The sequence below is a fragment of the Monopterus albus genome, unplaced genomic scaffold (assembly GCF_001952655.1).
Source record: "Monopterus albus unplaced genomic scaffold, M_albus_1.0 scaffold109.1, whole genome shotgun sequence".
In the NCBI taxonomy this organism is placed as follows: domain Eukaryota; kingdom Metazoa; phylum Chordata; class Actinopteri; order Synbranchiformes; family Synbranchidae; genus Monopterus; species Monopterus albus.
Window position 1 is genome coordinate 379324 of NW_018127989.1, and position 20526 is coordinate 399849.

Consider the following 20526-nt stretch of genomic DNA (forward strand, 5'->3'; position numbering starts at 1 on the left):
CTGATTGGTTAAAGAAAGAGTCCCATTGCTAATATAGTTTAAGTTACATGGGCCAGCACTTCTGATTCTGAAGACCCTGGGCAGATTAGATTGACATGGCAACACATAGAAGCTGAAATCTGATTGGACAAACAATCTAACATCCATATACACGTACTGGAAGCGGTGCAGCCAAGAGAAATACTACGAAATGAAGAGAACAGACGGTTGGGAATAAATTAATACAATTTCATGGAACAAATATTAGAATTTCGGTTGTAAATGTAGGTCAGTGCTTCTAATAGTGTTTAGGCCAGCAGAGAATGCCTTGCTGGCCCTGACGGCCCGCCACATATAAGCTTTATTTTTCAATTTAGATTTTGTGCACTCAAAGCAGATTCATAGCATATAAATTAAACCTATTTACCACAACTTTAAGTAATTCAATCAATGTCATAAAAGTATCAAATTTTGATACACAACACTACTTACAACTACCACAACATGGTGCCAAAATGATTTTGAGCATTAATGTGAGCGTGCAGGTAAGATTTCAGCTTGATCAGGTGGGATACCTCTCAGAAAGTGGTGCTGTAAGTGGTCACTGAGTTTGGCCCACAACACAGAAAAGGCTCAACAGTGTTCCCGCAGCCCAGAACCACCTGCCTTTTTACCAGCAGACACACACTTAACAAACACTTGTTTGCAGCATTTTCTTCTATCACTCTTAAACACCCATGCTGTCAAACTTGGGTCCATGTCTCTGTCCGCTAAATCCAGGGGTGTAACATATCTGCAATGCACAGACCGGCTTGTAATTAAACACCTCAATGAGCAGATTACGAGTTTCCCCATTTGGAAATTTCATTACCATTCCCATAATTGGATTCCAAATTTAATTAGTGTTCCTGGGCTAAACAGCACGTGATTCGAGGGTGAATGCAGATGCTGTCAGAGGTCTTGTACACTGGTTTAACCCACCTTCATCTTCTGACAATTTGGCAAGAAGCACATTGACCAGTATGAAAATTAGATTAGACTTGTATTTCTTTGCCAAGCACCCATTTTAAGGGAAAACACATATGCCTACTGATGTTGGTTGTAATATAGCCACTTTTTATACTCTGTGTACTTATTGTAACTTGTAATTAATCTTAACACAAAGGATATGATACATAGAACAGTTTGAACACTGTTAATTAGACCATGTTAGTCTAGTATCTAGGCACAGTGCTGCTTTTGGCTAAATGCTAGTGTTAGCATGCTAACAATGACAATGCTAACATGGTGATACTGATCAAGGGGTTGTTAGGGGCTAGTTGTCACATGGATAACTGGTCACAATATTTACATTTTCAACACCATAGAGTGCCACCTAAAAGTTGAATAATAGTGTTGTGCATCTACTTGGGCTGATGTAATGTTCTGTCTGAGATGGGCCTGCAATGCTGAGCTGAAATAAGCACAGATGTTCTGTTTGTCACACTCAAAAATAAAAAGCTTTGACATTACATTTTATGTAGTTTTATTTTATAATAAATAATATTAATGGCAATGCATGTTTATTTAGAGGAGGAGAGTATTTAGTAGCTATCTTTTTCTAATTTCTTGTGCTAAGTTAACATAATGTTTACCACGTGTATCACCTTAGCATAGTAATACAGCAAGTACTAAAAGCTAAAGTATACTGAAGTACAGCTGAGGTTGATAAGTTTCACATATGTTTGGTCATAAATTATGGTTTACTAAATTTCACAGCAACATGGATTAATTGTAAAGTGTAATCTTATGTTGGTGTTACCAGTTTTAGAGAAAGACAAGATTCACTGTAACGCATCTTGGCCGGTAATCAAACCACTTAACCACTTAATGCATTTTTCCATTGACCAAATGTTTAATTTCCATTTAAATGCACATCACTGAACAAAAAAGTCCATTAAGCATTATTTTTATTTACACATGTGCCATGACTAACTCTAGAGCCATCTCATTTAAAAAATTGAGCATCACAGTTATGATAATAAATTAAATTAAAGGACCTTGAAACCAAGAAAACAACTCCCCACCACAATTACTGTAGGTCACAATTCAGCAGAGTGCTTGTTCAAAATCAACCATATTCTACAGTCACCTGAGACACACAGCACCCATTAAATCTGTTTAAGGAATGAGAGGAAGGGAAAAAATTAAACAGTACAAGAAAAAAAAAATCTTGGCATGTTCTTTCTTTGCTTTCTTGGCACCTGAGTGAGACTTTCAGGAGGCTCCGGAGCCTGAGAGCTGCAGGCCTGGGCCTGACCTCCACAGAAACTGGGCCAACATGACTGTGAGGTTGTTTATCTGAAAGATGGAGCAGTTTGGGTTGCACATCAGAAACACATTCCAGCATGTAAACATCACCTGTCCTCCAAACAGTGAATCAGCCCATATGTCAAGTGGGTTGACATCTTGAGTGTACTAACTTGATGACATGTGCTTTCACTGCTCTTCTGAAAGAGGCCTGACAGAGAAAAACAAGACCATTTGCTGCCACTCAGTTCTGTCCTGGAATTAAACAGTTTGCTGTGTTAACACTTTGTTGTGTTGTTTTTATTTTATTTTGGGGACGCGACACAGTGGTGCAGTGGGTAGAGCAGTCATCTCCCAACCAGAAGGCTGAAGATTTGAATCTCGGTGCTGGCAGTCCATGTGTTGAAGTGTCCTTGGGCAAGACCCCCGATGGTTAGAGCCATCAGTTGAGGTGGCGCTGCAGATGGCTGCCATTGGCTCTGTACCAGAAACAAATTCCTTGTGTGTAAGATACTTGGCCAGTAAAGGTGATTATTCATTCATTCATTCATTTTCTACCGTGTGTTCCCTGAGCGGGGTCACGAGGGGGGGCCGGAGCCAATCCCGGCCGGCAATCGGGCGAAGGCGGGGTACACCCTGGACAGGTCGCCAATCCATTGCAGGGCTAAAGGTGATTATCCTTATCCTATTTTACACATTTTATTGTGTTCTTTTAAATGGATGAAAATGGAGTTAAAACTCTTCAGTGGTTGATTATCACAATTTGTGTCAAAAATCACAATTCATAGTTCAAATCTGAGAACACAGACCTAATACACAATGAGAGTCATTGTTACTTACACTTTCTGTGGATATCTCGCAGATGTCCATTGTAAATTAATGTCCATAAACCCACTGAGAAATCATGGAAGAAAATATGTTCAGAGTTTTAGAAGTCCTTTGTAGAGATGGGAGAACCTGCCAGAAGGACAACCATCTGAGCAGCTATCCATCAATCAGCCTTGATTATAGAATGGCTGACTACTTTGAGTAAAAGCCATATGACAGTCCAGTTGGAGTTTGACAATCAGCATTCAAAAATCTCTGAGACATGACAAAAAAGATTCTCTGGTCTGAAAACAAAAACTGCACCCTTTGAGCAGAACTCCAGGCACTATGTCTGGTGAGTGCCAGGCTAATCCCATTCTTATGGTAAAGCACGATGTGGATACATCATGCTATTGGGGGTGGGACAGCGGGGACAAGGAGACTGGCCAGAATTGAAGGAAAGATGAATGCAGCTAAATGCAAAGTGAATTTGGAGGAAATCCTGCTTCAGAGTGCACACAGCCTGACACACTGGTGGTGTCTGAGGTTTCATCATGGCACTGACCTGAAGCAAACAGCCGAGTCAACACTGGAGTGGCTTTGGGAGAAGTCTCTGACTGTCCTCGAGTGGCCCAGACAAAACGCAGATTTAAACTTCATTTAGCATCTGTGGAGAGACCTGAAGATGGCAGTAGGCAGACACTTACCATCCAATCTGATGGCGCTTCAGAGGATCTGCCAGGAAACATGGGACAAACTGGCCAAATCCATGTGTAGAGACTTACCAAAGAAGACTCAAAGCTGTAACTGCTGCCAAAGGGGCTTCTGAATTAAGAGTTTGAATACTTTGTAAATGAAATATTTCAGTGGAGATATTTAGTTTGTAATCTTGGGTCATTGTGTGTAGACTGATGGGCAAAAATGGCAATTTTATCAATTTAAAATAAAATTGAAAACACAGAATGAATGGGTCTAAATATTTTGCGAAGACACTGGGCATAAATCAAGGTACAGTAGCTTTCATATCTATGATTAGTATCTGTAATAGTTGCAATCCTCAAATCTCAGTACTGCTTGTTTTCTGCAGTGTCAAGTAGCTAATTGCAGTTGGCATAAGTCTGGTCTTGTTAAGATGACTATAATTAAAACTTTAAGCCTGTGAGTCCATGAAACTAGCAGTAACAATGACGACATCACAGCAACCTGATGCCAACACACAGCATGGAAGTGATTTAATGAACAAAGAAAAGTGTTGTGATACAACTAGAGAATTACACACATTTCAGTTGCTCACACAAACACTGTAAAACTTAGAAAAGTTTGGATGTAGTGATTATTTTTTTTAACCCTGAAGAGGAACTTTATATCTCTTCCCCTCTGCAGCACATCTCCTTCAGAGAACAGAGTTAACAGACAGTTTAGTTTCCTGTGGCAAAGTCTGAATTACTTTCAGGTGACTTTGTTTTATCTGTGATATCACCTTAGCCTAAACTTGTTTTGAAATCTGCACAGAGAGGGAAGGAATAGAAACAGATATTGATTAGTGTGCTTCTCATGAATGGCTCAGCAAATATTTATGGAAAGAAGCAATACCACATCATTGTGGGGTGAGGAAAACTATGTCAAATGCCTTTCCCATCATAATGATTTCAAACATCTTTGTAGGTGTTATCAGATTAAAATAGAAATTGCTGGAGTGGTTTCTGCTGTATTTTCTGCCTTTACTATCCCCAAAATAAATTGTAAGAAAAGTTGGTATATCTGGTGTTCAAGAGGGCTGCAAGTACATCCAGACCTTTATCAAACCCTGTACTATCTGTACAGTGTAAATATGAGTGGGGTTTGCCATGAGAAAGCATGTCTGGTAAGCACTTACCTTTCTAGATAGCATCTCAACCTCAGGGTGTCAGTTCAAACCAGATACCCTTTGGCTGGTTATGTCAAGTGTTCCCCATCGCTGATCACACATTGGCAATACATACTGTATACCAGTATTACTCACATTTCACTGCTTCCAGGAAAAAAAGAGTGTTCTCAGAAATCCCCAAATACTTAACAGGTGCCCTTGTATGCATAGACATAAATTTTAGAAATTAATTTTTGCAAGTGATGAATATGAGGGAGGTTAAATTGTTGTCATTTAACAGATAACCCGTGTCCCCATCTGTAGCTGCTCAGAGATGAGTAGAAACGTCTTTCTAATGCCACTGTCATCCCACTGGCTGTTCTGCTGCTTCCTGTTTTTGGGCTCTTATTTTGGTGAGCTTCCTCTTTGCCCTGCCGGTGGTTGACTGGACAGAGATGGAGTCTATTCAGACTAATCACCAGCCTGCTCTTAAGGCTTAAGGCTGGCTTCATAGACAGTCATTGTCAGTGCTTCATGCCTTGTCACTGCGCACTCATAATTATGGATTATGCTCTTGTTTTTGGACTCACCTTGAGGTCATTCTAGTTTTGCTTTCAGAGAATATATGAGATGGTTTGCCAGCTATGAGCTGTTATCTTTGTTTCACGTGTTTTCTTGTGTTCAGAGATGCTAAGTGACTGTATTGCAAACAAAGCTGAGCTTTTGTTTCTTGCATTACTTGTATTCAGAGACCTCCAGTGACTGTGTGCCAGCCTTTAGCTGTGTTTTGAGGTCCTTAAATGCCACTTTAACTTATTTACATCTATCCTGACTGGTGCTCGTATCGAGTCCACTAGCCCCATATTTAACAGCCATGCCCAGAGAATATTTTTTATTTTCAAACTTCAAGTGACTGGTGTGAAACCAGAAGACTGCAAACATCTGATGGTGAAGAAGAAGTGAGGAAAAAGGTTGGGAGCCATTGCTCTACAGTGCCACCCCATCTTATGGTTACACTACTTATGCCTCCTCTTAGTTATTTGCAGCACAGTGTGTGTGTGTGTGTGTGTGTGTGTGTACACTGACCTCCAAACCAAAGGTTGACCACAGTCACTTCAGCATCTCTGAGTTTCAAAGCCTGTCTCTGAAAGCCTCTCTGACCACTGGAGTAATGGGTTTCCATTAGACTGTAACAGTGCATTTATAGTTTTGTTAAACACATGTTTGTAATACCACCACTTTCCTTAACAAGTGTGTGAACACCCGCAGTCATCACTCGTTTACACTCACCCAGTAGCTCTATAATCTATTTAAGTCCATAACCGCACCATCCATTGCTGCTTCCTCTTTGAAGCATAATTAATATGCACCAACAAAGCTAGATAACTGAATTTTCTTTCCATTTCCATATTGCAGCAAGTGCCAATGTGACACTTAATGAAAGGAGAACTCACGCTGACAAACAACTGTCAGAGGAATATTCACTATCAAGCTCTATTATTATTATTATTTTTTTTTACAATATATAACACCTTTCATATAGGTTAATGCAATTCAAAGTACTTTACAGATACAAAGTGAATAAGGCAGAAGAAGACAAAAAAATTAATAAAACAAATTTGTAAATATAAAATAATAACCAGTAAAATTCATTAAACTAACATAAAAAATAGATTTCAAATAGGATAATATAATAATACAGTAATCCAGAATAAATAGTGACAGTAAAAAGTTCTAATCAAAAGCCACATTAAAAAGGTCGATTTTAGATTTATGCTTTAAAACATGTTCAGGCAGACTGTCCCAACATTTTGGAGCATAAAAACTAAAGGCTGTACCACTGAAGGTTTTGTCCTCTACTACACAACAACTAAAAGACCAGTGCCAGTGGATCGAAGAGGCTGCTCTGCTATGTAGAATGTGTAGAACATATATAAAATAGACAAATAAAATAAACTTTAAGTTAAGTGAAGAAGAAAAAGAAATGAACAAAAGACTTACTGAAACTCATAAAGTCAGTTTGCTAACATTAGGATCTTAAAGTCTGATTACATAGCTTGGTAACTTGATTGCACAGCTAATGGAGTTGCAGTTTATTTTAATGTGGTGTTGCAAAGCTTTGAGCGACAGAGCATGTCATACAACCAGTGCTGCGGTGCTCTTAGGCACAGAACAACAGACCTTCTCTCTCCTAGCTCCTCCACCACCACCTCTGCATCACTGTGGCTCGTAGTGCATGCTCAGACCTTCCCATCATGCATCAGGTACTATCTAGCATTATCTATACATGTTTCTACAGCAAATAGATGTGTTCAGTCTATTTACATAATGTTAGAGGGCACATTATTAGAGACATATCACAGCGTAAAGACCTCAGTAATTAACATTTAATTGAAATATCACATCTCAAATGACATGTCAACAAAAAAGTGGATATGATGAGCTGAGTAAAGGCAATCCTTGTGGTAGGGTTGTCTTACTGGATTAAATCAGATTGTACAGATGCACCTAAAGTGGCCAGTTACAGTATATAAGCTTTTCAATTAGACTGCATTAGCTTTAGCCAGGTGTGAGTGATATACTGGGATCTCAGTATTTATTAGATTTGATTATTTCCTCCTGTGAATGTCTAATTATGCTCAAAGGTTGGCAGTATTCTCTCAACAGAAAATAGGTTTTACAAATGTTCTATATATTCTGTTTGCTTCTAGTTTTATTTTATTTATCTGTTAAACTCTGCGTATTTTGCTTTTGTAGATGCTTCTTTTGGCAACCCTGCATTTCACCCATAATGGTATGACACGGTGGTTGTGAGGTATAGTATGTTATGTGGTTCACTACCTACCACTTTGGTGGCTGGGTAGTCTTCCCTGTTGAGGAAAAGCTGTTTCACCCTTAGCAGTTTCAGTTAGTCCCTATATATTATTTACCATGCGAAACAGTGCATGAGTCAGCTATAGCACTGAAAGTGATGTAAACATCTATCCCCCAGCATGTGCACTGGCCCTCACAGAGTCTCTGGGAGAGGGGGGATATAAAGGCTATAGACTAGGAGATAATGAGCAACAGGTGAAGGCAATGTAATCAAGAACCGGCAAAAAGCTGAGTCAGGTGAGATGGCACAAAACAGGGAACCCTTACAAAATAAAAGTACAAAACAGGAAGCAAGTCCAAACCCCTAACAAACCACTCCCTTTCTGTCTCCAGATTTTAACAGCCTTTTGAGATCACAGTAAGAAACAAACAGATACTGTATCTCACATGGTAACATACACTTCAGAAGGCAATCAACACCTTTGTCCATGTGCGCCCAGAGAATCTTGGATTTCTGTTTTACTGCTGCATGGTGATCTGTAAGAGCACCAATGTGTCTCCCCTGTTGGGTTTACCATGTATGAAGTACACAGTCAATGCAGCTTGCTCAACCACTTCTGAAAACCTGAAATACAGTGACAGGACACCAAATGAACTCAAGATAAGAACAGTAAAATCATAGGTGGAAGCCATCTAATATCTTTACATCTGCAGCTAACACAGAAGGTGTGTTGTGCAGCAACAGCCAAGTCCAGTGCTGTGTGTGTGTCTATGCAGGAGGCACTCAGGCAGTACTGAGCTGTTGAAAAAAATAGAAGGATATTTGTCTCGTAAGACGTGCATGAGCCAGATGCCTGAAAAAAAAAGCAGCTGAAACCCCCACACTGTAACACTTGACAATAATAACTAGAGGTGCAGCAATTCCCTGTGCATCAGTGTGAATTAGAAGCTAATCAGTATGTTGGTGAGCAGGAAAGCAGGTTATAAGATCAGCTAAAGGCCTCACTATCTCCCCTGATGGTGTGTGCTGGTGCCCTGCTAATGGTGGCTAATTTGCTAGTTGGGCATAATTGGGTTCAGGAAGCATAAACTCAATGGGAATTGTGAACACCAGCAGAGGCAGAGATAGGGTGAGGGAGACTGTGTGTATGTATGTGTGTGTAGTTGGGATAGGTTTGCTCATAGTATGTTTATGCTTGACATTACAGGGGTTATATTGTGCTATAGTGGGTTATATGTATTTAAGTGTGCATTTCTTTAGTGTGTATTGAAACGCTGTGGGCCTCATGAACGGTTGCTCCAGTAACATTAATGATATTAATTGTTTGTCTGTATGTGTGCTTGGCTGGCTGTCTACAGCCTCTTTATGTAAATGGGAAGCTGTGGGAGGCAAAGAGAACAGTTCTGTGGTGCCTAAACAGTGGTGTGCATGCAGCTGTTGTGGAAGCATGATGTAGCAATGATGCTGGCAAGTGACTGATTACAGAGAAAAAGAAAACATACTGCTTGCTATTGACCAGAACATGCAATGTGTTAAGAAAGGTGGCCATCTTCTGTGTATCCCCCGTGTAATTTGCAGCTGGATGATATGTAATTTTCTCTAAGTAGCAGTACCTCAGCCCACTTTGCTTTTCAAATATGAAATATTGCTTCATTCTTAAGATGCATGTCACATGACAGTACGCTGTTCCAGTTATCCACTTCTGCATTATGTTTGCACATCGTTGTGGACTGTCATTGACAATGTCTGAAAATCATTGAGTATGATGTTTATGATATTACCCAGAGGTGGGAGTAAGTCACTTATGTGCAAGTCATACGCTAGTCTCAAGTCTTAACCTTCAACTCTAAATCAAGTCACAAGTTACTGTGGTGACACGCAAGTCAAGTCGAGTACCCATAAGTCAAGCAAGTCATGAGGTAAGTCATACAAAATTATGATGATAAAACATGACAGTACAAGTAGCAACATGTATGAGAACATACCTCCATATTTTGGTATAGCTGTGGCAGACTGTGCATTCTCGCTGTTCTCATTATATTTTGTACCCCTTTACTTCAGTCTTCCATGGACAAACCTATGAGTACTTGAACATGAGAGGTGGCTTCCTTCCTTCTGGGAATTACAAGCACCAGTGTCTATACAGTCAGCTAAACAGCACAGTGAAGTCAGTTTCTTACCAAGTAATGGATGAAAAATAAAAACAGATAAAGTGCAACCTTGCATGGAATTAGGTAGCATTAATTGAAAGCAGCAGAAAAATCAACAGCCTTTAGCTTAGTTTTAAAAGTGACTCCAGTTGGGGCAGATCTTGCTATTCTCATGCCCACACTAATGTGTTCCAAATTAAATACTGTACCACAAATGTAGTCCCCAAGTTTGATTAGGTGCTGGTCTTGCAAAAATGCCATAAAAGTAATAGAATTTCCTGAGATTCACTAAATTATAAAAATTAAATGTGAAAGTTTTTATTTATTTATTAATTTTTGTTATTAAATATTTTAAACATGTAAAAGTAAAAATATATTTTTTGTCTTTATTTTGACAAAGTAGTTATTTATCAGAGTCATTCTTCATGGTAGTGTTAACATTCATATTTTAGCGGGTTTGTTCACCGTCTTACTTTAGCATTTTAGCATTTGATAAACAGCACAGTAGAAAGTGTTTCTGGTGAATTTCCATGAGATCCACCTGGTACAGCATCCAGCTTGTTTTGCCATGTTTGAGGCAGTTTGCTTTTCCTGTGTTGAATTTCTTCCATTCTCCTGTTTGCCCCTGGGCTAGCAGCTAATTATTTATTATAAAGACAATTTCTGTTAAATCTGTTTAATTCACACTTTAATGCAATTTTCTGCATTAAATCATTTTTATGATTTTATGACATTAAGGTAATAATTGCATGGGCGTGCACATCAGCAATGCTCTGATGGAGTTCTTTTACTGTTGTAGATGCTTCATACCTGATGGATCAACCCCTGCCTTTAGCTTTGTACGGTTGGGAAGCGAAGTCCAATATTTATAAGGTGTAACTTCAGTATAAGACTAAACTTGCCAGCACAGAAGAATAGGATACAATTTTCTACAGACCAGCAACAACTGATTCATTGTCTGAATAGAAATAGTTTATAATACCCACAGGGTCTGATCCAGATGTAGTGGAAAGTCATAATGTGTGTTATCATGTCTATATAAAACAGTGCTCCTGCTGAGAGCTCTGATCATCTGATCACTGGGACAAAAACTGACAAGTCTAAGGTTCAGACGGATTTCATACTGGACCAGCATGTTCCTTTATGTTCTAAATAAAATTAAATACACGAATAATTACATTTGGTTCCAGTTGCATGAATGTTGCTGGTTGTTAAGCAACTATGCACTAGCTTTTCTGTGGAGATGGCAGTTGACTAAAATATAAAACCATTTCTGTGTCTGCAATATTAGGCAACCAAAATCATCTAACCCTGAATAAACTATACACTAGACCTCCTTCACACTCGCAGTTGTGATAGAATGAATTCTTTTTCCAAAGCAGCATGCAGATAAAGAGACAAAATTAGTAGCTACCTGCATTTCCTGGAGAGAATAAGTTATACAAATTGTACTGTACTGTACAATTGAAATTTAAACCCATGAATATGCCTCAAAGTACATTTTCCTCAGACCTCCACCCTTTAACTTCTTTGTTATCACTGATGAAAAGTGTCCATTTTATCCTGTTAGTGAACCAGTTTCTGTTAGCATAAGACAGTTCTGCTTGCAGAAACCTAACTACTGAATGAATGAGCAGTGTTAGTTTGACAGTCTTCACCTGTCTAAATCATCCAAAATATGATATATGCAAACATCTGCATGCTTGGAAGCCAAAATCAGAAAACATAATCTATCTACCTTTCATCATCAACTGTCCCATTGTGCTGCTCCAGTCAGGCAGACAGCCAGACACAAAACAAAACTGGCAACCCTGCAAGGGACTGATTAGTGGCTTGTAGCATGTATGCAATGGCCATTGCCTGTATAATTAACTGTCACGCAAGCAACCAATTAAGGGTTGGTGTACTGATTATCGCCACCCTAAACCCTTGTTTTCAGCTTATATTTAGATACTTAATTAGCTTTGAAGTTGGAGACATCCTATTTAAACGTGTATTCTGAATCAGCTTGTTCCAACACTCCATTGAGACTAATGATATAGTAGAATGTTATATAAGTAAAATATTAAACTTTCAAAAGCGTATTTTTAGGCATACTATAAAAACAAAATATGCTTTAACGGCATAAATGAATCCTAACACCTCTGAGACTGAGTCAGCAATTTGACAAGCTTATAGCCCTATGTCCTGCCAAATAAATACCTAAATAAATCAGGATCAAAATAAAACAATGTTCTTTGTTCAGTCTGAGCCCTGAGATCCTCTTCAGACCCATTCTAAGTGTTCACAGATCTCACCTTATAACAAAGGGTGACTGAGCTTTCCCTGAATAGGACCCTCAACTTGGCTGAGGCGCTCAGATGCAGATTAGTTACTCTAGACATCTAAAAACAGCTGTTACTGTAGCTGCAAAAGCTGGTTCCTCTTCTCAAAACATTCAACAAGCGCAAGCATATAAACAAAATCTGTGACACTTGACTAATTGGTTCAAACAATCGTATCTTCACTTCATTCTTTTCAAAATTTCCACTGAAGTGTGTGCACAGATAAGCCAAACTTATTGCTATTCATGTAGAAGGATTGGATTTATCAGGCTCCCTGCTGACCGCTAACCTCACCATCAAATTTATGATTTGACTTTTGCAAGATGAGGTGGGATCATCTGTACTGGCTGTGGAAGTAAAAGGTTAAATGGGTGTGACAGTGACTTGCCAAGTCTTTGAATTTAACAAGAAATACAAAATGTTCACAGCAGGGCATGCATTCAAAGGAGGGCAAGAGTGAAAAATGAAAACAAAATGAGACTTGGATTTGCTCAGTCATATAATATAACTTGCAACCATGATACAGGGTACAAACATAAAATGGGATGCACCAGGAATAACACCTTTTCAAAACAAAAGCACCCAATTTACCAATAATTTGGCCTGTCTGCTTGTAGTAATAACATTAATTCAAACACAGTTAAACAGTTTGAACAACAGAATTGTCAAAGTATCGGGACCCAAATGTGGGACACCAGAAACCGGGAAATAATTTAAAGGATGTATGTGCAAATGCAAACTTGGACAAAGGTAAGACTGGTTAGTAAAACGGTGAAGGTGTTGGTGGACCGCCAAGAGAGCCAGAGAGGTGCAGGAAAAGTTCCGGTCACAGGTGTCGTCTGCCAACCTTGCAGGCAAATGGTGCTGAACTGACTAGGCTGACCCAGGACAGATGGTTTGACCCACAGTGCTACTGAAGCAGGACCCCAATTCAAGTAAGGTTGCCTAGAATGGCAAGGCTAGAAGACAGATGGCAGGTGAGCATACAGTCATGCAGAGCAGCAGAAGCCAGCTCGTTCTCTCTTCTCCCACAGAAAGAGTTGTAAGATGGCAGCGTTTCCACAAAATGGTGGTTTCCAGAAGGTTCCTGGAGGACAGGTAAAGCAGGTAGATTGCAGCAAACACTTAACAGGTTCATAGGTGCTTGCTACAGAAGAAGGTAACACAAAATGTGGCTGGCCTGGACAGCAAACACACCTCCCCCACAGAGGGGCCAGAATGGCCAGAGGAGGAGCAGGCAAGGCTGGGAAGCATAACATAAAGCTAAAGACCATCTTGCACTAAGGAGAAAGTGGAAATAGGTTATATAGGCAGAGACTAATGACCGTTGTGTCATCTGCAAACTTCAAAATCTTTACAGAAGGGTCCCCTGAGGTGCAGACATTGGTGTAGCAGGAGAAGAGCAGCAAGGAGAGACAACTATGCTGATTGTCCAGTTGCTGGAAGTAAGTTTCCCCAGCCTCGCCTGCTGCTTCCTGTCTGTCAGAAAGGTGGCAATCCACTGACAGGTGTGGGCATACACAGTGAGCTGGGTCAGTTTAGGGGATGTCTGCAATGATGATGCTCATTAATAAACAAAGCAAATAAGAAAGGTGATACATTTTCACTCTAACTCCTGCTAGACTTACAAAAACCTCAGGTCTATCATTAACAAAAATACATGGTTTAATATTTTTATACATATCCATTATAACCTCCAAGATCTTGCCTTTAATACTTATTTTTAATAACTGATACCATAATGCATCTCTCCAGACTGTATCAAATGACCTTACTGTAATCAATAAAGGCACAATAGAAGCTTTTCTTTTTAAAATAGTTCAGGTCAATAATATATTTCATGAAAATATCATCAGTAATGGAATGACTCTTTCTAAATCCTGCTTTATTCTTCTTAAGGGTGGGATTATCACTGCAAATCTTGCATAGTCTTGCATTCAACACATTTGTGAACACTTTATCCATGCAGCTTAAAAGAGTTATACCTCTGTAATTCTTACAGTCCCTGATATCCCTTATTTTTCTTATAGATTGGCACAATTAGACCAATCACCCCGTGTTCAGGAATAACACCAGAATCCACTATAGTATTAAACAAGGAAACAAAGGGCTAAAAGATATGTGCAGTGGTTTTAATAAGAATTGATGTATCCCTCCAGCTTTTCCAGGTTTCAACCTTAAGATGGCCTGTTTGATTTATTGCTTAGTAAACATGTCATTTAGGACACAATAATCCAAAGCAAGACCTTTTTAAACAATTCATTTGTTGGACTGTCACATTCAATCAGTTTTTAAAAAAAAAATGAACATAAAGATATTGATTATCTTTACCACAATCATTCAGCATCTTCCAGTAAAGCTTTGGGCCCTTGTAACAAACACATGGTGTGCTGTGCTGCTAGCACATCTGTTTCCTAATTTCCTAATTTCCTACCTGCACAATTACTGGTGTGCTGTGCTGCTAGCGCATCTGTTTCCTAATGTCCTACCTGCACAATTACTGTTGTCATGACATCATGCTGGCAGGTGTGTCTGGATGAAAATGGGGTGTGTCCAGGTAAATTTTGTGTGCCTTGGTATTATGAGGGCGTCCAAAGTGACCAGCAAAAAAAAACAGGTCTGTGGTCAACAGTCAAATCATCATTGCTAGTTAATGAGCGCATTGACCGTGATGTGATGCACGCCTGTCTAGGTGCGTGCACGGTGCGTGCACAGCGCTTGTGGACTGTACTTGTTATACTCTGGGATGCGCTACGTAGGACATGCAGGACTTAAAAAATAAAAAGATGACATTGTGTTCATTGGGTGTTGTGCACATCAATATATATGTATTTCTAATAAACATCATTTTGATTACTGCTCGTGCACCTTCACCTCACGAACAAGCAGATCTGTTTTCTGTGGAAAATCTTACTGATCTGGCAAGTCCGCCAGTATGCCTGTTACGTCCGTGGCCCTGGCCACCCCCAGCACCTCATCAGCTAGTATGGTAATACCAGTAGCACAGCCCCCGCACAGGTGGGAGTGCATTCCAGGTGGCGAGGCACACCTGCTCTCCATTATCAGAGCAGTACTTAAGGAGAGCGTCGGTGTGTCCTTGTCGCCAAATGATCGCTTGTATCCTATCAATAACTTTACTTGGCATCCTGCCCAGACCTTATATGGAAGAAGTGCATACCTGTCGTTAAGCCTGATTTTTTTTTTTTTTTTTTGGGAACTGTATGTTGTCAATTTGTAGACGTTTTAGGCATTGGCTCTCTGGATTCCTGCCCTTCGTTACTTTGTTTTTCTCAGCACCAAGTGGTGCCAGTTACCTGTTTTCCTCAGTGCGAGGAGAACTGCTCTTACTATGATTCTGGATCTCCACTGTCAGTTTTCATCACATCATCCTACCGCCTGTTCTGCCATGGACCTGCTCATCTGACCGGTTGTCTCCTGCGCCCTCTCCTTCTGCCCTGGACTGCTTCTTTTGCCTGCGGCGCTCACCTGTGCCGGCTAATCAGGTCCACAGTGTTCTATCAGACCTAGCTCTAACCTTAGCATACCTGTTCAGCTCTCATGTTCTTTCCCTCTGCTCTCATTTAGCAAGCTGTGTCCCACCTTCAACCTCGGGTTGCATCACCAGCAGTCCAGTCCACCCAGTGCTCCCAGCTGCCCCGCGACCGGCGGATGAGACCAGCTTTGTCACTTCTCCTCTATACACTCATTAAATGCACTTAACCTTGTCAAACCTGAGTCTGAGTCCTGCATTCTTTTTGAGTCCACTCATGCACTACATACGGCGTGCTGTAACAATGTCAGCAATCCGCCAAACGTTCAAACTGGCATGTCTCATAGTGGATGTGGGGTTACACACTGGTTGGATAATTGCATGTTGCGCCCAAAACACACCCCTGCTCTAAAGACGAGCCCTTTTTGCTACTTGCATGGGTAAATTAAGGATTTTTTTCCTCATCATCAAAATATCGAAGTGATCGTGGACAGACCCAGACACCACTTGTACCAATACATCTTGCTGTGGACCCTCAAAACATGGCCCTTTGGGTCTTTAGAATCTATTCTTCTCAGGTCTTTACTAAATGTTTTAAGTCCTCTTGGCTCTTTTGCCTCATATCTTTATATATTAGCCACATGTCCACATGCCTTTTCTTAGCTCTTAAACAGGCTTGTATCTCTTTTTTGCTATGTTTGTTATTAAACCTCCATCCTTATACCAGAAATGTTATCAAATGTAATCTTTGTACTATCTCCTTTAATATTACATGCTTCTTTGCATACATCCACTGACATTTTATCAGAGTTGTTCATTAGATTATGCACTTTATCTGACTGGATGATTCTTATAAACTCATCTCTCTTTTCTTTGTCACATTTACCAATTTCTCTAAATTTTTCATTGTGACTATAGTGTTTATACTGCTTTGCTACCCCATAACAACCCTTTCCAACATTTCCCTCCAAAAGCATTTCAACAATACAGTCCTTATCAGAAAACAAAGGATCGAAATGATGAATATAAAAATATCTAGGCTTAACACAAAAGGTGTCCTTATTGTGTTACTGAGAATTAAATGTGCCAGCACATCAAGAGAGGAAAATGCCAAATTTAGGATACAGTGTAAACTTTAAATATATTTTCTAATTTTAAGTTAGGTGTTTTAATGTGACATGTTGAATTTAAACTTCTATTAATCTATAATCATAAAGTTCTGCAACTTATTAGATCTGAATATTTACACATTGTGAGCTGCACAAATTATATAGCTAGACAGAAATTTCAGGAATTGGAGTGAAAGCAGGAAGTGGTGAAGCTATAGAGGGTAAAAGAGCAATGTGGAGTCTCCTGTGAGGACAGCAGACTATGAAAAGCATGGAGGAGGAGGACCACGATCAAACATGAGGAGAGAATGATGGATGGGAGCTATGGCAGCAGAGTCACCCTCTCCGATCGAGCATGGACAGTGAAAGGCATAAAAAATAAAACTGGCTACAACATTGGTCTGTCTCCTTGTGGACACTGGAAGGACAAAAGGTGTTTGAAATTATGTGTAGCCTGTGGTCAAATTTCATTTGAAAAGTAAAAAGGAATAACAGAGTGTCTTCTTGCCTGATATTTCTTCTTACTTACTAATATTTTAGAGGCAAGAAGTATGATTAACTGGTAAATTTGCACAGTCCAGTAATTGGATAAAAACCAGAGATATGACACAAAAAACTACTGAGAGCTGCAAGGTGAATATTTCCAAATAAACACCTAACTAAGCTGGCTTAGAACAAATTATGACGCAAATGTGTTATCTCCTTTGAAGACTTACGTCAAGGAAATGTTGGAACAGGATGCAGAGAACACATCTCTTCATTTTGCTTTGCTTTTGTTTTTATCTGCCATTCCCTCCTTTCCACAGCTGAAAAAAGAGCAAACTAGATTCTAAGAAAACATTAAAGATCCAGCCCCCAGGATCAACCCCTGCTGGGCATATCTGTCAGTCAAACCTCTCCCAGTGCAACCCAGTAGAGGATGATTTTCTGTCTGAAGATGACACCAGCGATAGAACGATCACCCATTTATCTCTAGGCTGTGCTAAAAATTACCAACGAGCCAGTCAGTGTATTTGGAATAGGGTTGTAATACCTATTGATCTTTGTCAAGATGAGACAAATGAACACTGAGAAAGGCAAGGACAAAACAGAGTTAAAAGGAATTAGGTCTTTTAAATTTGATTTCAGACAAGCTACCGCTTAAAGCCTTTTCTTTATCCAGAAAAGTGACTGTTGTGACTGCAACTGACTTTGAAGTAGTTAAATTACCCACCGTAAGATGGTCAGACTAGTAAGCTTTCACTGAAGTGCATTTTTTCCATCAAACTTTGTTGCATTAATTGTGCCAACAAAAAACTTTATATATTAAATATTAAATAAAGTGGATATAGTGAATATTTTTGCAATAAAAAATGGTTCTGCTACTACTTGTATGGGAAAAGGATCATTTGTGGTTCTCAGGAGGTTGTGGACACCAAAACACAACTGACCATGAAGTGGATAATGGCTCACATATACATTCCGATGACTATAATATGTCAGTGTTGCATTCACATCTTGATTCTACTGTCCTCCAAATGACAAAAAAATCAGTTACTGCAGGTTTACAGCCAGAAATTCTTAATGTTTTGTTTTCCATTTAGTGCTTATATTTGAGTCATGCTTCATGTTTATAGACAGAAGCAGCGTTAATGAATTTGTTTGGTCACAGAAATAAGTTATGGACATACCATCACGTTTATCTACACATCTGACTGCTACAGAACAACACTGTTGTTCATTTGGAGTTGTGTTTGTAGTTGCCTTGTGAATTTAAGTTCAATATTCACCTTCTTTTAGCTCTGTTTTTGGTCTCTACTAACTCCTGAGGAAAATATCTGACTCCTTAGCTGTTGAATGCACCACTATTTGTACCAGCTAATCACTAACTTGGTCTGTTTGCCATTCGGTGCTGCATACACACAGTTTTCAGAACTTTTTAGCTTGAAACAGCTACTCTACCTGCTGCAACTGAAAACGTTACAAGAGCGGTGAGAGTGAACCAAATGGGACAATGATCTGAAACTGTGCTCTAACACTGGGTAAAGCCACTGTGAGCTACAAATGCAGGTGATAATTCTTTGTCAGTTCAATGCTTCTCTCATTAGTCACTTTCATTTCATACATTGTCAGTTTAAAAATATAAATTACAGCCAGAGGGGTTATGTGTCATTTAAAAGCCAAGATTTTCAGATGTCCTTGACCCTTCAAAGTAGTTTTCAAACAGCTATGCTGACGTTCATTTCCTGGAAGCAACCTTAAAAATTAACCATTTTGTGATTTGTCATATTCACTAAAGTAAAGCCTTTTTTTTTTTTTGGAGCCATTCGTGTTTAGCTCTAAATACCGATGCCTTAACCACTCTCATAGGTATCAGTGCAGCCTTGGTATTTTCCATCTTCACTATCTTCTTATTTAGATCATTTCCCTTGGTAATATGAAAACTTCCAGCCTTGGCAAGCAGGTATATAAATTTGTAGTAAATTAGCCAATTAGGCCAGACCCTACACTGTACTTGCAGGCAAGCGGTTCCTCACCTACAAGACCTAATATGGCTGTGATCCAGCCGGCCCCATCTGTCCAAGCTCCTTAACTCTTACTGCTCAACTCGTGGTTTGCCTTCTCTCCTTCTGCTCTTTACTTCAGATTATGCACAGTAGAATCCTTCAGTGTTGTCTGCCATTGATAAAAACCCAAATTCAATATGCATAAATAATTCCATTTATAAATTAATTAATAAAAGATTTTGATGGAAGTGTAGTGGAAAACACGGCAAATGTGCAACTCAGTAGCCATATGTAAAATTTTCTTTTGGCCTTTACACTAGTTGCCAGTTTACCAAAGCTGCATGTCTTTAGACTGTGGGAGGAAGCTGAGTACTCAGAGGAAACAAATGCAGGCATGGGAGAACATTTAAACTCTACACAGAAGGTTAGAAACCACAGACTTCTAATCAGCATTTTTTTTTAAATATTACCACATAAGATGAATTTTTTTACTAATCAAATGTGTTTCTTGATGCAGTATATAACTTTCAAAAACACACATACAGTACGTATGTGTGTGCAAGGACGCCTTATTGTTGGATGTACAGTAGTAGAGTTAGAAGGCCAAGGTGGCCTTCATACCCACACTGCTATCAAAAAAAACAGCTGGGTGTTAATTGAAGGGAGACCCTCAGAGGTGCTGGACCGGGCTGCTGCTGGGGTGCTGCAGGGTTCAGGCCTTGGCAAAATCCCAGGGTCCCAGGCCTGCTGTTCTCTGCTGTTTCTCACAGCACAGCAGTCAGTGGGGGTCAAGAGTTCCTTGAGTTAAATAGTAAAATACAGAAAAATCCCCTTTAGTCATTAAGAACATAGCTATACCTTCCATAAAACCCACTGAAGTTTTTTAAATTTCCTTTCTTTTTTAAAGTAAAAAAAAAAGGGGGGGGGGGCATCTCTGTTGCAACAGTTACCTGACTTGTGAAAGTTTTGCTCTGTGACCTGCAGTCGCTGCTGTGATGTTGAGTTTTGTCAGTGGCAGCTAATTTCATTAACTGGTGAAATGACTCAACTGTTTTTGTAGGTGCCTCTGCATGCTAGCATTGCTACTAATGCTCAGCAACGACAAGTCTGCTGAGAAAACCCCCACCATTTTCATGTTTGGAAAAACGAGTGCACACCCTGGACCCCCTGCAGTATGCCTACCGGCCCAACAGGGCCACCTCAGACACCATCGCGGCTGCCCTCCACTATT

At 39.7% G+C, this 20526-nt stretch overlaps 1 long non-coding RNA gene across 1 annotated transcript; it reads right to left on the bottom strand.

Moving 5' to 3' along the window:
• Positions 1-1921: 1921 nt before the first annotated feature.
• On the bottom strand, positions 1922-7916 carry LOC109966302 (uncharacterized). Its single transcript, XR_002275744.1, has 3 exons — positions 7767-7916; positions 6008-6108; positions 1922-2319 (listed from the first exon to the last, which is right to left on the bottom strand). It is a non-coding gene; the product is annotated as an uncharacterized LOC109966302 (long non-coding RNA).
• Positions 7917-20526: the final 12610 nt, after the last annotated feature.